The following is a 16,239-nucleotide window of genomic DNA, read 5'->3' as shown; positions in this document are numbered from 1 at the left end:
GACATACAAGATACATATTTTGAATAGGACACAAAGAAATGGAGTGAAAAGAACTTTTCTTTCTACTCTTGTCTGCACAACTAATTTCTCTCCCAAGATACAAACTGTTACTATTTTCTTGTGGAACCTTCTATAGAAATACATATTTAAATATACTGCTACATATGTATGCTCAGCACTTTGCTTTTTTCAGTTAATAACATACCTGGAAGATTGTTCCATGTAGCGTGTAGAACTGACTTGTTTTCCAATGTATGGATGTACTAATTTAGCCAATTCTGTATCAAAGAAGATTCAGACATTACGACTTAAACCTTACAGCAGATGAGGGAGACACTGAAGAGGAGTTTTAGTGGTTGATTTTGTGGTTGTATGCTTGCTAAAAGGAATTAAGTCCATGCCATTCTGGCTTTCACATTAGGAAAATATTTCTGTTCTTCAAAAAGGAATGTCAGTGTTTGTGGATGAGTCAAATTATGTCCCGGGATAGTCCAGTGAATACATCTCTGACTCATCTGATGCCTTAACAGAGAATTTTGCAGAAAGGGCCCTACCCCTGCATTCCTACCTCCAAGAAACGTGTGCATCAACAAGTTTCTCTGCTCTTCTTCCTACTAGATGTCAGCTAAATCCAACAGGGGGCGTGCTGAGCCTTCTTGCATTGGCTTTATCAATCCTGATCCCAACAAATGGAGCCCAAGAAGAGCCTTACCAGAGGGCTTCACTCCATTTCAGTGAAAATAATCACTTTCTCTTCATTTGCAATTGTGTTCAGTATGCCATCGCTTGCATTCAGGGTTGATGCTTTGCATTTTCCACTGCTGTCTCTACTTGCTGAAAGGCATGCTGTTCCATTGTGTACTTTCAGCTGCTGAGGCAGTCTGTAAAAGGGATGGGGAGATGGAAACAAACAACCCTTTGGCCCAGAAAAAGAACACGGGGATAACAACCACGTCAGCCACTGTAATCTCACAGAGCTCTGTCATATTCCTCCATCCATTCATTTGTTCAGAAAGCTCACTTCACATGAGCCAGCTACCAGACTGGGGACTTTAAGGAGATTTAATAAAGCCCAGTCCTTCCTGTTGAGAAGCTCAAAGTGTAACAAGGGCGATATATGCATAAATAATTTCTTATACAAAGTGGAAAATGCTCCAGCAGTTCAAGGAGTATTGCCACCACTTTCTGGGAGAGGGGGGAGAGGTTCACAGAGGGGAGAGTCTGTAGGTGGAAAGGAGAAAGGGTACACCCTCCCCACCTCACCCTGCAGCAACTACGCTTATTGTGAAAGTGTGGGGCTGGGGCGAGAGATAACCAGGCATTGTTCATCTCTTACTGTGGTGCTGCCATAGGTCTTATGAGTATATACTTACGGAGATCCAGTAAGGTGTGAGGGGCACAGTGTGCAGTATGTTCCATTCAGTTTTGGATCCCTCCTGGGAGCGATCCTGGGTAGACAGTATGTTTTGTTAATAATAAGTGGTTGGGATGAATGTGTCTTCAGGAGCTGGCTCGCAGCTGCCACAGACAGCAGCGATGTTTTTCTCCCAGGATTTATAGGCACTATTCTTGTCCCTCTGACATAAACAAAAAATGCCTATAGTATTTGTATGTTTCTCTGCCTCAAAAATTCCTTCCTTTCTTCTCCTTCAAACATTAATGTATAGGGTAGCTTTCCTGAGCCAGAAAACAGTCAAAATTATTTTTAAGTGCTAATTTATGCATAGTTTAGTGCGAGAAACCATTGAAAGGACACGGCAAATTTGCTGTGGGGGGAGAGTTTTTAGTCTCAGGGAAGCAGTGATGCGGCCTAATAAACATCAAGAAAATAAATTAGTGGAAATGCCCTAAAACCTCTCCTCCTTCTCTGCCTTCATCATGCACTGGTCTCTTATCCTAAAAATAAAAAACAAAAACACACAAACAAACAAAAACTGCAGTCTTAATTGGTTTTACCTTCCTGTCTCCTCAAGTGTGGGTCCATCTGTTTTCTACTGTTCAAATTTCATTGTTTTCTAGAACTGCTGCTACAGATCCCTCACCCCCAATTCAGTTCTTAAACTTTTGCTATTTATCCAAAAGTATGGCTTCCTCTCTACTACAAGAGCACTTAAAAGTCACTAATGAACTCCATATTCTACCTATTACCTCTCCTTTTCTAATTTTATTTGAACCCTGCAGCATTTAGCACCACTGACCAGTTTGTCCTTGCAACTCTCCCTCCTGACCCTTGTGAGATTTTGTTCATTAACTTGTGTCTTGTCCCATTTGCTATTTTTTCTTCCTTTCATTTTTTTCTTTAAAAAAACACAGTTTTTAAACTGCTCCAAAAAAAAAGTAAAAACAAAACAAAACAAAAAAAACAAACCAGCTTTATTGAGGTACAATTCACATTGCATAATTCACCTATTTAAAGTGTACAATTCAGGGGGTGCCTGGCTGGCTCAGTTGGTTACGAGTCTGAGTCTTTTTTTTTTTTTCTTAAAAATTATTTATTGAATATATAAAAAGGAATATAGACCTGGAAGCACATCTAAAAATAGATTGATCGAGAAGATTTAAGCATCCTTATCCTGAAATACTTGCTGAATCCCTGGTAATATTTTAATTACCCTTTAATGGTAATCATAGATTTTAACACCAGGTCTTATTTTCATCTTCGAATGTTTTGATGGAATAGTTTTCTAAGATAATTGAACTGTTTAAGCCCCATCTCTAGTGGAAATGAAATCATTTTTTATTTTCATGATACCTATGAGTTAGCATCTGGATATTGTCCCATGAAATCTTTAGTAGACATCCTGACATAGCTTTGAGGGAAGCTGATATTTTCTTTTTTTTTTTTTTTAATTTTCTTTTTTTTATTTACATCCAAATTAGTTAGCATATAGTACAACAATGACTTCAGGAGTAGATTCCTTAATGCCCCTTACCCATTTAGCCCATCACCCCTCCCACACCCCCTCCCATAACCCTCTGTTTGTTCTCCATATTTATGAGTCTCTAATGCTGTCTCCCCCTCCTGTTTTTATATTATTTTTATTTCCCTTCCCTTATGTTCATCTGTTTTGTCTCTTAAAGTCCTCATATGAGTGAAGTCATATGGTATTTGTCTTTCTCTGACGAATTTCACTTAGCATAATACCCTCCAGTTCCATCCATGTAGTTGCAAATGGCAAGATTTCATTCTTTTTGATTGCCGAGTAATACTCCATTGTATATGTATACCACATCTTCTTTATCCATTCATCCATCGATGGACATTCGGGCTCTTTCCATACTTTGGCTGTTGTTGATAGTGCTGCTATAAAAATGGGGGTGCATGTGTCCCTTCGAAACAGCACACCCTTATCCCTTGGATAAATACCTAGTAGTGCAATTGCCGGGTCATAGGGTAGTTCTATTTTTAATTTTTTGAGGAACCTCCATACTGTTTTCCAGAGTGGCTGCACCAGCTTGCATTCCCATGAGTCCGAGTCTTGATTTCAGCTCAGATCAGGATCTCACAGTTCATGAGTTCAAGCTCCAGATCAAGCTCCATACTGACATTGCAGAGCCTACTTGGGATTCTCTCTCTCCCTCTCTCTGCCCCTCCCCCGTACTCTCTCTCTCTCAAAATAAGAAGAAATTCTTTATGTTGGTTTATATATTTGTAATTGATCTCTTTCTTTATATAAGTAGCAAAGTATGCATAGAAAAACATTGTTGGGGCACCTGGGTGGCTCAGTCGGTTGAGCATCCGACTTCAGCTCAGGTCATGATCTCACAGTCCGTGAGTTCAAGCCCCACGTTGGGCTCTGTGCTGACAGCTCGGAGCCTGGAGCCTGCTTTGGATTCTGTGTCTCCCTCTCTCTCTGCCCCTCCCCTGCTCATGCTCTGTCTCTCTCTGTCTCAAAAATAAATTAAAAAAACATTTTAAAAAGTTAAAAAAAAAGAAAAGCATTGTTAATTTACTTTTCCAGTTGTTTGGTTTCAGGTAATACACATCAAATATGTTTAAATTCATGAGATCATAATGATGCTAAACAAACAAAAAACTCCTTGGGAATCACCTTGGAAAATACTAGAGAACCAACTAATTATTCTACTAAAAACTTGAAATAAAGAGAAATAAGCATTTATCCTGCCTTTTCTGTTTGAATTGTACCTCAGAGTTACCAAATATTTGGTGAGGGAAAATTCTTAGTAGTGGCTCAGTCAATAGAGCATGCAACTCTTGCTCTTGGGGTCATGAGTTCAAGCCTCATATTGGGTGTAGAGCTTACATTTAAAAAAAAAAAAGAACTTATTTATAGAATAATTTCAGCTCATAAATGAAGGTGGAGCGATGAAATGTCACCATTTTGTAACCTCTAGTAAAATAACGATCTAGATAATGATCATTAATGCCTGCTAAAACTCTGACATGGAAATGAATGGGGAACTCTATAATTGTTGTATCAGTCTAACAACACCTAAGCCCCACGTTGGGTAAAGAGTTTACTTAAAAAGGGGGAAAAAAAAAAAAAAAGGAAAAGCCAGTCAACCAATTACAATGTATTGGATCTTATGTAGATCCCGATTCAATCAAACAAATTGTAGGCAAAACAAAACAAAAAGGTTTATGAGACAGTTGGGGGAATTTGAATATTGATATTTGCTGACATCAAGGAATTATTAATAAATTTTAAAGTGTGATACTTGCATTATGGTTATACTTTAAAAATAATCCTTGGGGGGTGCCTGGGTGGCTCAGTCTGTTGAGCGTCCGACTTCAGCTCAGGTCACGATCTCACGGTCCATGGGTTCAACCCCCGCATCGGGCTCTGGGCTGATGGCTCAGAGCCTGGAGCCTGCTTCTGATTCTGAGTCTGCCTCTCTCTCTGCCCCTCCCCCGTTCATGCTCTGTCTCTCTCTGTCTCAAAAATAAATAAACGTTAAAAAAAATTAATTAAAAAAATAATCCTTGGGAGTGCCTGGTTGGCTCAGTCAGTGGAGTATGAGACTTTTGATTTGAGGGTTGTGGGTTTGAGCCCCATGTTGGATGTAGAGATTACTTTAAAATAAATAAATAAAAATAAAAATAATCTTTAGAATTAAGAGATACATACTGAATTATTTACAGATGAGATGAAATGATATTACATCTAGGATATGATTCAAAATAAGTCTGAGGGGAGTGGATAAGCATACAGATACAAGCAGGTTGGCCATGTGTTAATCATTGTTCAAGCAAGGTGATAGGTGCATAGAGACTCATTATATTATTCTCTCTACTTTTGCCTACATTTGAACTTTCCCATAATAAAAAATACGAAGGCTGTTTTGAGGATGAAATGTGTTCATATATGTAAAGGGACATGTCAGAGTTGCATGTGTATATGCAAAGTTGACATATCATTGGTGGCAAAAAATGTGCATAACACTTTTCCCTATCATGCACTTGAACCAGTCAAGAACTGATGATATTCAAGACAACTTTCTGTTAAACCCATTCTGTGGCACACAAGAAGACCTCCCCGACTGCTTCCTTTCAACTTTCCAGTTGGAATCAAGAGCAGATCTTCAAAACAAGACACTCAATAAGTACGGTAAGTGTTTAGCAGCTGTGCACATTTAAGCAAAGCCATTTAATTTGTGAAATCTGGCCCTTTTCCCAGGAAACCATGTTTCCATTTCACAATGTAACAGAGCAGGAAGAATGTGAACTCTTGTTCCGACATAGATTCCTTGTGTTTCACTCAGATTTCCACATTTTCATTGTGCTCTGGGTGTGAGAGTCCAGCTGTGCGTTGGTGGAGTGACTCATTTTTCCAAGACACATATTTCCATGAATCCCACAGGCCACTGATTGGTGTGAAAGAGCAGTCAGCACAGATTTGGTTCCTGGATCCATCATATGACTTAAGAGAGATGATTTAAAGTTTTTCAATGGGCTTATATTGAAAGAAGCAATTCAACCATTCAGATAATTCGTGTTCCAAAACATTTAGCATTTTCAAGTGGTTATTAAGAGCAGCTATGTGATACTATAAGGGTATGCAAAGGAAATAGAAGCATAATATATGTCCTTTGGCGGCTTAATAATCTCATTGAGTGGCACCTGGGTGGCTCACTCGGTTAAGCGTCCAACTTTGGCTTGAGTCACAATCTCACAGTTCGTGAGTTCTCACAGTTCGCATCGGGCTCTGTGCTGACAGCTCAGAACCTGGAATCTGCTTCCAATTCTGTTTCTGTGTCTCTCTGCCCCTCCCCTGCTCACATTCTGTCTCTCACTCTCAAAAGTAAATAAACATTAAAAAAAATTTTTAAAAAACCCAATAATCTCATTGAGGAAATAAACATTCAAGAAGTAGAAAGATTCCCAAATAAGTAGATGATATCCAATGCAAATGTATATGAGATATATCCATCAATGTTTAGGAGTTCTAGAGTAAAAGAGTGATCAAAATGACAAGAGGCTATCCGGAAAAAAGTTTCATTTACAACATTTTTAAATTATTTAAAATTTACAGAAAGGTTTTTTTTAAGTACAAAAAAAATTTTTTTTGACCCATTTGAGAATAAGTTGACAACTTGATGTCTTAATCACCCAAATACCTTAGTATGCATTTTCTGCATTCTGATACATAACCAGAGTACAACCATCAAAATCAGGCAATTAACTTTGATACATTTCACCATCTGATTCTCAGCAGCCTATCAGATTTCATCATTTGTCCCAATAATGTTCTTTATAGCTCAATGATCCAATCTGAGATCACACTTGGAATGTTGTTGTCACATCTCCTCAGTCTCCTTCAATTAGGGGCACAGTTCCTCATTTTTCCCTTGACTTTCATAACTTTGACCTTTTGACCTTTCTGAAGATTACCCCACAGTTATTATGTAGAATGTTGCTTGATTCGGGCTTGTCTGATGTCTCCTCATGATGGATTTAGGATATTTATCTTGGGCAGGAATAGCACCATGGGAATGCTGTCTTCTCATCATCTTCAATCAGGTGATACATGGTTTTGATCTGACCATTGCTAGAGATGTTAACCTTGATCAGTGGTGAGGTGGTGTCTATCGGACTTTTCCTGTGTGAAGTTACTCTTTTCCTCTGTCATACGCAAGTTATGTTGTAGGGTGATATTTTGAGACTAAATAAACATTCCACATTTCAATGTCTTGAAAAGCACCAATTACCACAACTTACCCAATAGCAAATAGTTTGGATAGCTCTAGAACTATTAAAGAAATTTAATTTATAATTTAAAATATAATATAATTTAATTAAAAAAGGAAATCTCCAGGTCCAAGTGGTTTTAGTGAAGAAATCTACCAAACATTTAAAGACTAGAAAGCTTCTAAAATTCACTCACCTTGGGGTGCTTGGCTGGCTCAGTTGGTAGAACACACAATTCTTAATTTCCACATCATGAGTTTGACCCTCACATTGGTTGGAGAGACTAAAACAGATAATAATGAAATAAAATCCACTTACCTCACAGGTTTTTACTCAAGTCTCTTGTTGTCAATAGATATACATATTGCCAGAAAATTTTAAGGTTCCAAAGTGTGTGTGTGTGTGTGTGTGTGTGTGTGTGTGTGTGTATTTGTGTGCACACGTGTATTTTTAAAAAAATTTATATTTCAGTAATTTCTACACCCAATGTGTAGGCTTGAACTCACAACCCCAAGATCAAGAGTTGCATGCTCCACCAATTGAGCCAGCCAAACACCCCCCAAGTATATTTTATTTTTTAATAGAAATAATTGTTCACCTGTATTCATAATCTCGAAACCTCCAAGCAAAAAGAAACTTGTAACAAAAATAGGGGCTCAAGGGGGGGTGGGGGGGGTGGGGGTGGGTGCCTGGGTGGCTCAGTTGGTTAAGCATCCGACTTTGGCTCAGGTCATATCTCACGGTTCGTGAGTTCGATCCTCACATCAGGCTCTGTGCTGACAGCTCAGAGCCTGGAGCCTGCTTCAGATTCTGTTTCTCCCTGTTTCTCTGCCCCTCCCCCGCCTGCGCTCTGTCTCTCTCTCTCTCTCTCTCTCTCTCTCTCTCTCTCTCTCTCTCTCTCCTTAAAAATAAAATAAAACATGGGGCGCCTGGGTGGCTCAGTCGGTTAAGCGTCCGACTTCGGCTCAGGTCACGATCTCGCGGTCCGCGGGTTCGAGCCCCGCGTCGGGCTCTGGGCTGATGGCTCAGAGCCTGGAGCCTGCTTCCGATTCTGTGTTTCCCTCTCTCTCTGCCCCTCCCCCATTCATGCTGTGTCTCTCTCTGTCTGAAAAATAAATAAACGTTAAAAAAAAAAATTAAAAAAAATAAATAAAATAAAACATTAAAAATTTTAAAATAAATTTAAATTTATTTTAATTTTAAATTTAAATTTAATTTTTATTTTAAATGTTATTTATTTTATAAATATAGCTTTTATAAATATAAAAAAATATATATAAAGCTATATAAAAAAGCTATATAAATATAGCTTTTATAAATATAAAATAAATATATTTTATAAATATAGCTCGAACCCATGAACTGCGAGATCATGACCTGAGGCCAAGTCAGACGCTAAACCAACTGAAACATCCATGCACCATCCCCCCCGCCCCAAATTTTTTTAAATGAAGAATAGTTGACACACAATGTTGCATTAGTTTCAGGTGTACAACATAGTGATTCAACAACTCTATATGTTATGCTCTTCTCACCAAAGTGTAGCTACCATCTGTCACGATAAAATGCTATTATAATATCATTGACTATATTCCCTATGCTGTACCTTTTATTCTCATGACTTATTTATTCTATAACTGGAATCTTCTGTCTCTTACTCCCCTTCACTCATTGTCGTGCATTCTCCCCACCCCCGTCTTCTCTGGAAGCCATCAGTTCTCTGTATTTATGGTTCTGTTTCTGCTTTTCAATTGTTTATTTGTTTGTTTTTTAGATTCCACATATAGTGAAATTATATGGTGTTTGTCTTTCTCTGTAAATTTCATTTCATCAAGAGCTTTTTTCCATGACATTCTTAACTTTCAAAGTTAAAAGGTTCCTTGCCCCATGTGTTGGTCACAAGAGTCTTGAGGGTTACATAAAATGTCACATGCCTCAGGCTCATTCATATCTCCTTGTGGATGTAATCACTAGCAAAGCTAAAGGAAGCTGACATTTCTTTGAGCTTCAAAGGAAGCCTCAAAATCTATTATGAAGAGATTTTTACTTTTTACCAAAAGACTTTTATCTTAAACATTGAGAGGCTTTGAAAGCAAAAGCAGCGTGTTATTTTGGGGAACAAAGGGTGAAACGGCAAAAGGGACCACTTCTATGGAAACACACTGCTAATCAGTATTTCAAGAATGATGGTCGAAGGTAGATTATAAGTCATCTAAAGGTTGTGGCAGGGGAATTCTCTCATTCAACACTAAAATCAGTTCCTGGGGCGCCTGGCTGACTTGGTCGATGAAGCATGCAACTCTTGATCTTGGGGTCATGAGCCCCATGTTGGGAACAGAGCTTACTTTAATTACATACATACATACATACATACATACATACATACATACATGAAATTGGTTTAAAATGAGTTCCATGGTAGAATAGTTTAAGAACTAGAGTTCATTTTGGGGTGCCTGGGTGGCTCAGTCAGTTAATCGTCCAGCTTCGGCTCAGGTCATGATCTCACAGTTCATGAGTTCAAGTCTTGCATCTGGTTCTGTGCTGACAGCTCAGAGCCTGGAGCCTGCTTGGGATTCTGTCTCCCTCTCTCTCTGCCCCTCCCCCGCTTGCACTCTGTGTGTCTCTCTCTCTCTCTCAAAAATGAATAAATGCTAAAAAATTTAAAAAAAAAAGAACTAGAGTTCATTTTTACACAAAAGGGAAAAACAAAAAATCATTTTACTAGACACAAAACCATCATTAAACTGAGTAACATCTCAGAGGATGCAGAGAAGCGAGAGTAAAATTTTATTTTATGTTTTTAAACAACTCAAATTCCTTTTTTTTTATTTTTAAAGTTTTTATTTATTTATTTTGAGAGAGAGAAAGTGCAAGCAGAGGAGGAGCAGAGAGAGGAGAGAGCTAGAATCCTAAGCAGGATCTGCGCTACCAGCAAGGAGCCCAGTGAGGGTCTCGAACTCATGAACCACGAGATCATGACCTGAACTGCAGTCGGATGCTTAACCAACTGAGCCACCCAAGCGCCCCATGAAAGTAAACATTTTTTTTAATTTTTAATTTTTTAATTTATTATTTTTTTTAATTTACATCCAAATTAGTTAGCATAGAGTGCAACAATGATTTCAGGAGTAGATTCCTTAATGCCCCTTACCCATTTAGCCCATTCCCCCTCCCACAACCCCTCCAGTAACCCTCTGTTTGTTCTCCATATTTATAAGTCTCTTATGCTTTGTCCCTTTCCCTGTTTTTATATTATTTTTGTTTCCCTTCCCTTATGTTCATCTGTTTTGTCTCCTAAAGTCCTCATATGAGTGAAGTCCTATAGTATTTGTCTTTCTCTGACTGACTAATTTCACTTAGCATAGTAGCCTCCAGTTCCATCTATGTAGTTGCAAATGGCAAGATTTCATTCTTTTCGATTGCCGAGTAATACTCCATTGTATGTATATATATATATATGTATACATACATATATATATATATATATATATATATATATATATATATATATACACCACACCTTCTTTATCCATTCATCCATCGATGGACATTCGGGCTCTTTCCATACTTTGGCTGTTGTTGATAGTGCTGCTATAAAAATGGGGGTGTATGTGTCCCTTCGAAACAGCACACCTGTATCCCTTGGATAAATACCTAGTAGTGCAATTGCTGGCTCGTATTTTTAGTTTTTTGAGGAACCTCCATACTGTTTTCCAGAGTGGCTGCACCAGCTTGCATTCCCAGAAAGTAAAATTTTAAATCACAATTTTCCTGTTTGCTGCCAACTACTTGCAGGTGAAGAGTTGGAAAATTACACAGACGAAAATTTTCTTCCCAAGATTGGTAAGCAAAGTGTACTAGGTTGAATTGTAATCCCCCAAAACTCATGTTCACTCAGAATCTGTGAATGTGACCTTATTTGGAAAGAGCATGTTTGCAGATATAATCAAGTTACAATGAGGTCGTAGAGGATTAAGGTGGACCCTGATCCAATAGCTGGTATCATAAGAAGAGAGAAATTTAGAGGTGCCTGGGTGGCTTGGTCAATTGAGCATCAGACTCTTGATTTCAGCTCAGGTCATGATCCCAGGGTCATGGAATCCAGCCCAGTGTCTGGGTCCTTGCTGAGCATGGAGCCTGCTTGGGATTCACTCTCTCCCTCTGCCCCTCTCTCCCACTCGCGCTCTCTTTCTCAAAAAAAAGGGGGGGGGGATTTGAATCTAGATACTGACACACAGAGCAGAATGCCGTGTGAAGATAGAGGAACGACAGTAGGGATGCACCTACAAGTCAAGGACTGCTGAGGATGGCAGGCAATGACTACAAACTAGGAAGAGAGAATGAAGGATTCTTCTCTAGAGCCTTCAGAAATATCATGGTTTCAGCCTTCCAGTCTCCAGGACTGTGAGAGAATAAATTTCTGTTATTTATACCACTCAGTTTGTGCTAATTTGTACAGCAGCCCCAGGAAACTAATACAGTAAGCATATGGAAAGGAGAGACACTGAGTAAATATGTATTTCAAAACACTTGGCTTAACTTTAATACTCTCCTGTAAGCCCCATATAGGAATTTAAGTTGGATGAACAAACATGAGCTGACCTTTCACTACTAGGACTTTGGACAATTGTGGTGCATTCATTCAAACTAAAAAATAAAGGGAAAAAAAGAAAAGCATTTATTTTAATCCTTCCACTATAGTTACAATTCTTGTAGATTTTTGAGACTCTGCAAGATCACTGCCTCTGTTGTCTGTTTTGTCTTGGTAGTGAAGAACTAATTTTTGTAGATTTTATTGAAACATTTTCAAAAATGCTAGGCAGCTCAGTTTAAGACACCCAGAACTGCATTACTTGCTAAGCTTCATTTAGAATTGCTCACATTTTCCATGGATGTGTGATCAACAGCATTTTATATTTGATCTTGTTGGACATATGCTGTACTTGTTCAACAGAAAGACGAGCACAACCCAGAAGATTCTTTCATCTTCTTTCTTTCCTCCAGAAGCATACAGGTAATCAGAGATAAAATCAACATAAATGCTTGATTATTCTGGATCAAAGTATTTCTTTCATTTTTGGGCTAAGTTGGTGTTATTTGCCTACTATGATGAAAATAAAATCTGATTTTGGTCTAATATTAGTACTATTTTTCTTCTATTTCATTAGCCTTTGTTTCCTCTTCTGAACAAAATTCTACTATCCTTCGATGCCCATCTTGAATGTCATGTCTTCTTAAAGCCTTCTCTAGGGCCGGCCAATAGGGCCAAATGGTAGCTCTCTTCTCTGGGTTTCCATAACCTTTTGTTCTAATCTCTGCTATATGACATATGTTACATTACAGTTAGTTGTTTGTCTGACTCCTCTGATGGACTGTGGGCTCCTTGCTCATTTTTGCATTTCCAGCTTCCAGCATTATGCCCAGTATATAGCAAGCACTTAGTAGATGTTTGCTGAAGAAATGATGGATTTTTGATGACTGAAAGCTATTTTTAAAAGTATTCTTCATCATGGAACTTAAAGAGTGTTATACCTCATAGGTATGCTTTGATGTAGAATAACTTTGAGAACTGTAAATGGAATACAAACATTAGCACTATTGTGCTGAACTTGATCCTGCAAAGTTGGCACTGACTCCTAACACCTTTTCTGATTTCTAGCTTCTGCTCTGAACCTTTCTCAGCTGTCCCTCATATCTCTGTTATAAAAATAGAAGAATCTGTTACAAGCTCTCCTCCCCACCGGTAATGAAATCCATAAAATAAAGGGGATAAAGAAAAGAGGCAGGGGGTGATCATATTCTTTTTTGTCTGATACCTGTGTTTTTTTGTTGATAGTAGATTTCTATTAGGAGGCCCCCATTTCTTTCAGGGTCATTCATTCATTCATTCATTCATTCAAGAAATAGTACTTACTATTGAATGAGTAGGCCCGATGCTAGGGGAGAAAAGGAATTTATAGTTTGGTGATAGAAAAAAAAAAAGCCAAGTAGAAAGTACTGTGTTTTCTAAAAGAGACACAGACAAGTCCATGAGAATTTCAACGAGGAAAATAAAGCTCAAGAACCAAATTGCTCAAGTTCACACACCTTGTAATCGTTAGAGCTGAGGTTTATTTCTCTTAAATTTGATACTAGATGGAATGAATGGAGGAACTGAGATACAAGCCTAGGTCAGGCTGGTACAAAAGCCTGTGCTCTGCGACACTACTCCATGCTGCTTCCCATTGGCTCCTGCTTTAGTTATCTGAAAGAGGCTAATGGACCTACTCTACTAGGATATCAGCAATGAAAATAAAAAGGGTAAGTGGGTAGAGGCAAGAAACAAATGCAGGACACACAATTAGCATGACATAGCAACTGACTCAATGTGGAGAGAAAAAGAAAGAATGGAATTAGAGAAGCCTTAAGCTTGGAACCTGGGTAGCCAGGAAAACAATAATGCCATCAGTAGGATTAATGATCTCAGGGAAAGGGCCAGTTTTTTATTCAGTGAGAGCTCTGATCCTTCGAAACTCTGCTGTCATGTCACCTCCTCAATGTAATCTTTTCTGAGATTCTCAGGTCCATTATACGGTATTTTGTATCTCAACGACAGTAAGGTAATGGCGATGATAATTAACAGTTTTTGAATGCAGACTGAGGGCTAAGTGTGTACTAACTTCCTTTTATTCCTCACAATAACCATGTGATGTAAGTATTATTATTAACCCCATTTTACAGAGGAGGAAACTGGGGCTTAGAGAGTCCTAATGCTATAAGTATGAAATGGCAGGGGCACCTGGGTGGCTCAGTAGGTTAAGCGTCCAACTTCGGCTCATGATTTGTGAGTTTGAGCCCCACATCAGGCTCGCTGCTGTCAGCTCAGAGCCCACTTTGAATCCTCTGTCCCTTTCTCTCCACCCCTCCCCCACTTGTTCTCTCTCAAAAATAAATAAACATTAAAATTTTGTTTCAAAAAAAAGTATGCTTGTCACATAATAAGTATGAATCGTTGCACTCATCTCTCTCCTATAATTACTGGAACTTTCTTTCTCACTGAGCTGTGAACTCCTCTAGGACAGGAAGTGTGTCTGTTCCATTTTTCCTTTCCCCAGCAGCTGGCACCACGTTCGCCACGGGTTCGGCCTTCGGCAAGCATCTGTTGCCTGAATGGCATTATTCAGGCGGCTTGAAATTCCATCTCTGAGCCTAGGAGAAGGGAGGTGGATGGAAAAATAGGTATGAGTTCTACACATAGACATTTACACCTGACAAGAAGCAGGACTGCCAAGGTAGAGAGCATGGAGGGAATAGAACACTGGAGAAAGATTGATGGCAGGAGATGACAGAAGCCAGAAAAGGGACTTGAGAGGATATACTTTCAAGGAAACCATGAGAAAAAAGAGAGTTCAAGGGGATTGAGGTGAGTCCAGATGAAAGCCTGTCTTAAAGGTGGAGTATGAAAAATTTGTGGTTAGCAAGCACCTGACTCTGAGGTTTAAAAAAAAAGGGGGGGGGGGTGCTTTTTTTGAGTCTCATAAAAAGGAAATGATAGTCATTGTGTAATAGTATTCTAAAACTTGGCAGGCTTTCAAGTGTGAGTCTCTATCTGCCTTGCCGGGAAAGTTGAGACAGCTAGGGGACGTTGAAGATCACAGGAAGATCACATTGAGAACCATGTTGAAGATCACCTGTCCAAGGTGCTACTTCTCAACTAAATCGTAATGGAGTCGAGTTATATCTTCACTCACAATATGAGATAGGAAATTCAAATAAAACGTCCGTTTTTGCCCTTCATTATTAGTTTTAGGCTGGTAAAGCAGGATTGATGATGTCTGTGCCAAGTGGACAAAATTATCAGCATTAGGTTTTTACCCGAAGTATCTTCTTCACTACACTTCAATCTCAGTAGGGTTCCACCACCCACAGAGACTGAATAACCGGTTTTCCAAGTTTTTCCTGATGGAGCTCTGGTTTCTACAAATGATTTGGGATCCCTACTCCTCCTTAGGGAGTCGATATCAGTACTGAGAAAGGCGTTTTTTATAAAGAGTAGGTAGCACCACTTTTGCGTTTAAAAAAACCAAACTTTAAGTTATTCTTCTAAGGTTTTTGAGGAGTAGAAAACCCTTCAGTGGTCAAATGGGCCCGCAGGAATCTTGCCGAACAAGATAAAAATTTACTGTCACAACACATGGTCTTATGGGGATTTTCCCACTAACTGGAGGAAAACAGAGCCTGGACGCTTGCTGGAGGGACTGAACCAAGCACTTTCCTAAAAAGGGCTTTTCCACACTTAGGTGAAAGAGCCCCTGTTCAAGGCTCTGCAACGGATCTGGCACCTTGAGCAAGGTGTTGCTCACTCCGGGGCTTAAATGTTCTCTTCTATAAATTAAGGGTAAAGGGTGCGTGTGTATGTAGAGGAGCCTGGACTGTAAGCGCTTTTAAGCTCCTCTCCAGGTTTCTGGTCATTTCATAATGATTTCTCCCCTTCCTTTATGTTTCTTCTGTCGAAAAAAAGCTGTGAATTCTTCGGATATGAAAAGAAAAAAAAGCAGGCAGCTTCGCCTCAAGGGTAAGTATTAGGGAGAAGGAATTCTGAAGGGCGCGGGGACTCAGGGCCTCCAGCACCCGCACCAGCAGGCCCCACTGGAACCTCCGCCCCGCGGGACCGGGTGCCACGGCCGCGCGCACAATATGGCGTCAGCACTCCGGGTCTTGCCCGCGCCCCCGCGACTCTGCACTGCGGCAGCCGGCCGAGGCTCCACCCCATTGGCTGACTGCAATGAGGTCATCGTGGGGGCGGAGCCAGCCGCTACGCGGGGGCAGGGCTTTGCGGACGCACGCACGTCGAGCGCAGCTGTCCCGAGCCGCGGAGGCTGCGGGCTTGGTCTGGGGCGGCTGCTTTGGCTGCGGCCCGGCCCGCGGCTGAAGGTGAGCCGGGGATGTAGGTACAGCGCGGCAGGGAGCGGCCCCGGAAGGGCACAAGAAATCGTTCTAACAGCCTCCTCGCTTGTCAAAGGAATTAGCAGGGATCTTAGGTCTTTGAGAGGAAATGGGGTTCACCCCTCTTTGGGCGCCCCTCTTGTGGGCAGAGGAATTGGAGG

General features: G+C 39.9%; 1 protein-coding gene across 7 annotated transcripts in view; it reads left to right on the top strand.

Annotated features, from left to right (window-relative positions):
* The first annotated feature begins 15,939 nt into the window (after positions 1 to 15,939).
* The window catches only part of ATP6V0A1 (ATPase H+ transporting V0 subunit a1), a 55,511-nt gene continuing 55,211 nt past the window's right edge, over positions 15,940 to 16,239 (top strand). For all 7 annotated transcript variants that reach the window (XM_019435406.2, XM_019435405.2, XM_019435401.2 and 4 more), the window contains exon 1: positions 15,940 to 16,066. The gene's annotated coding sequence lies outside the window, so the exon portion shown is untranslated. The remainder of the gene's footprint in view (positions 16,067 to 16,239) is intronic.

This window comes from Panthera pardus, unplaced genomic scaffold (assembly GCF_024362965.1).
Source record: "Panthera pardus isolate Hobbes unplaced genomic scaffold, ASM2436296v1 HiC_scaffold_3, whole genome shotgun sequence".
Taxonomy (NCBI): Eukaryota; Metazoa; Chordata; class Mammalia; order Carnivora; family Felidae; genus Panthera; species Panthera pardus.
The sequence above is the reverse complement of the archived record's forward strand: the minus strand, read 5'-3'. Positions and strand labels throughout refer to the sequence as shown.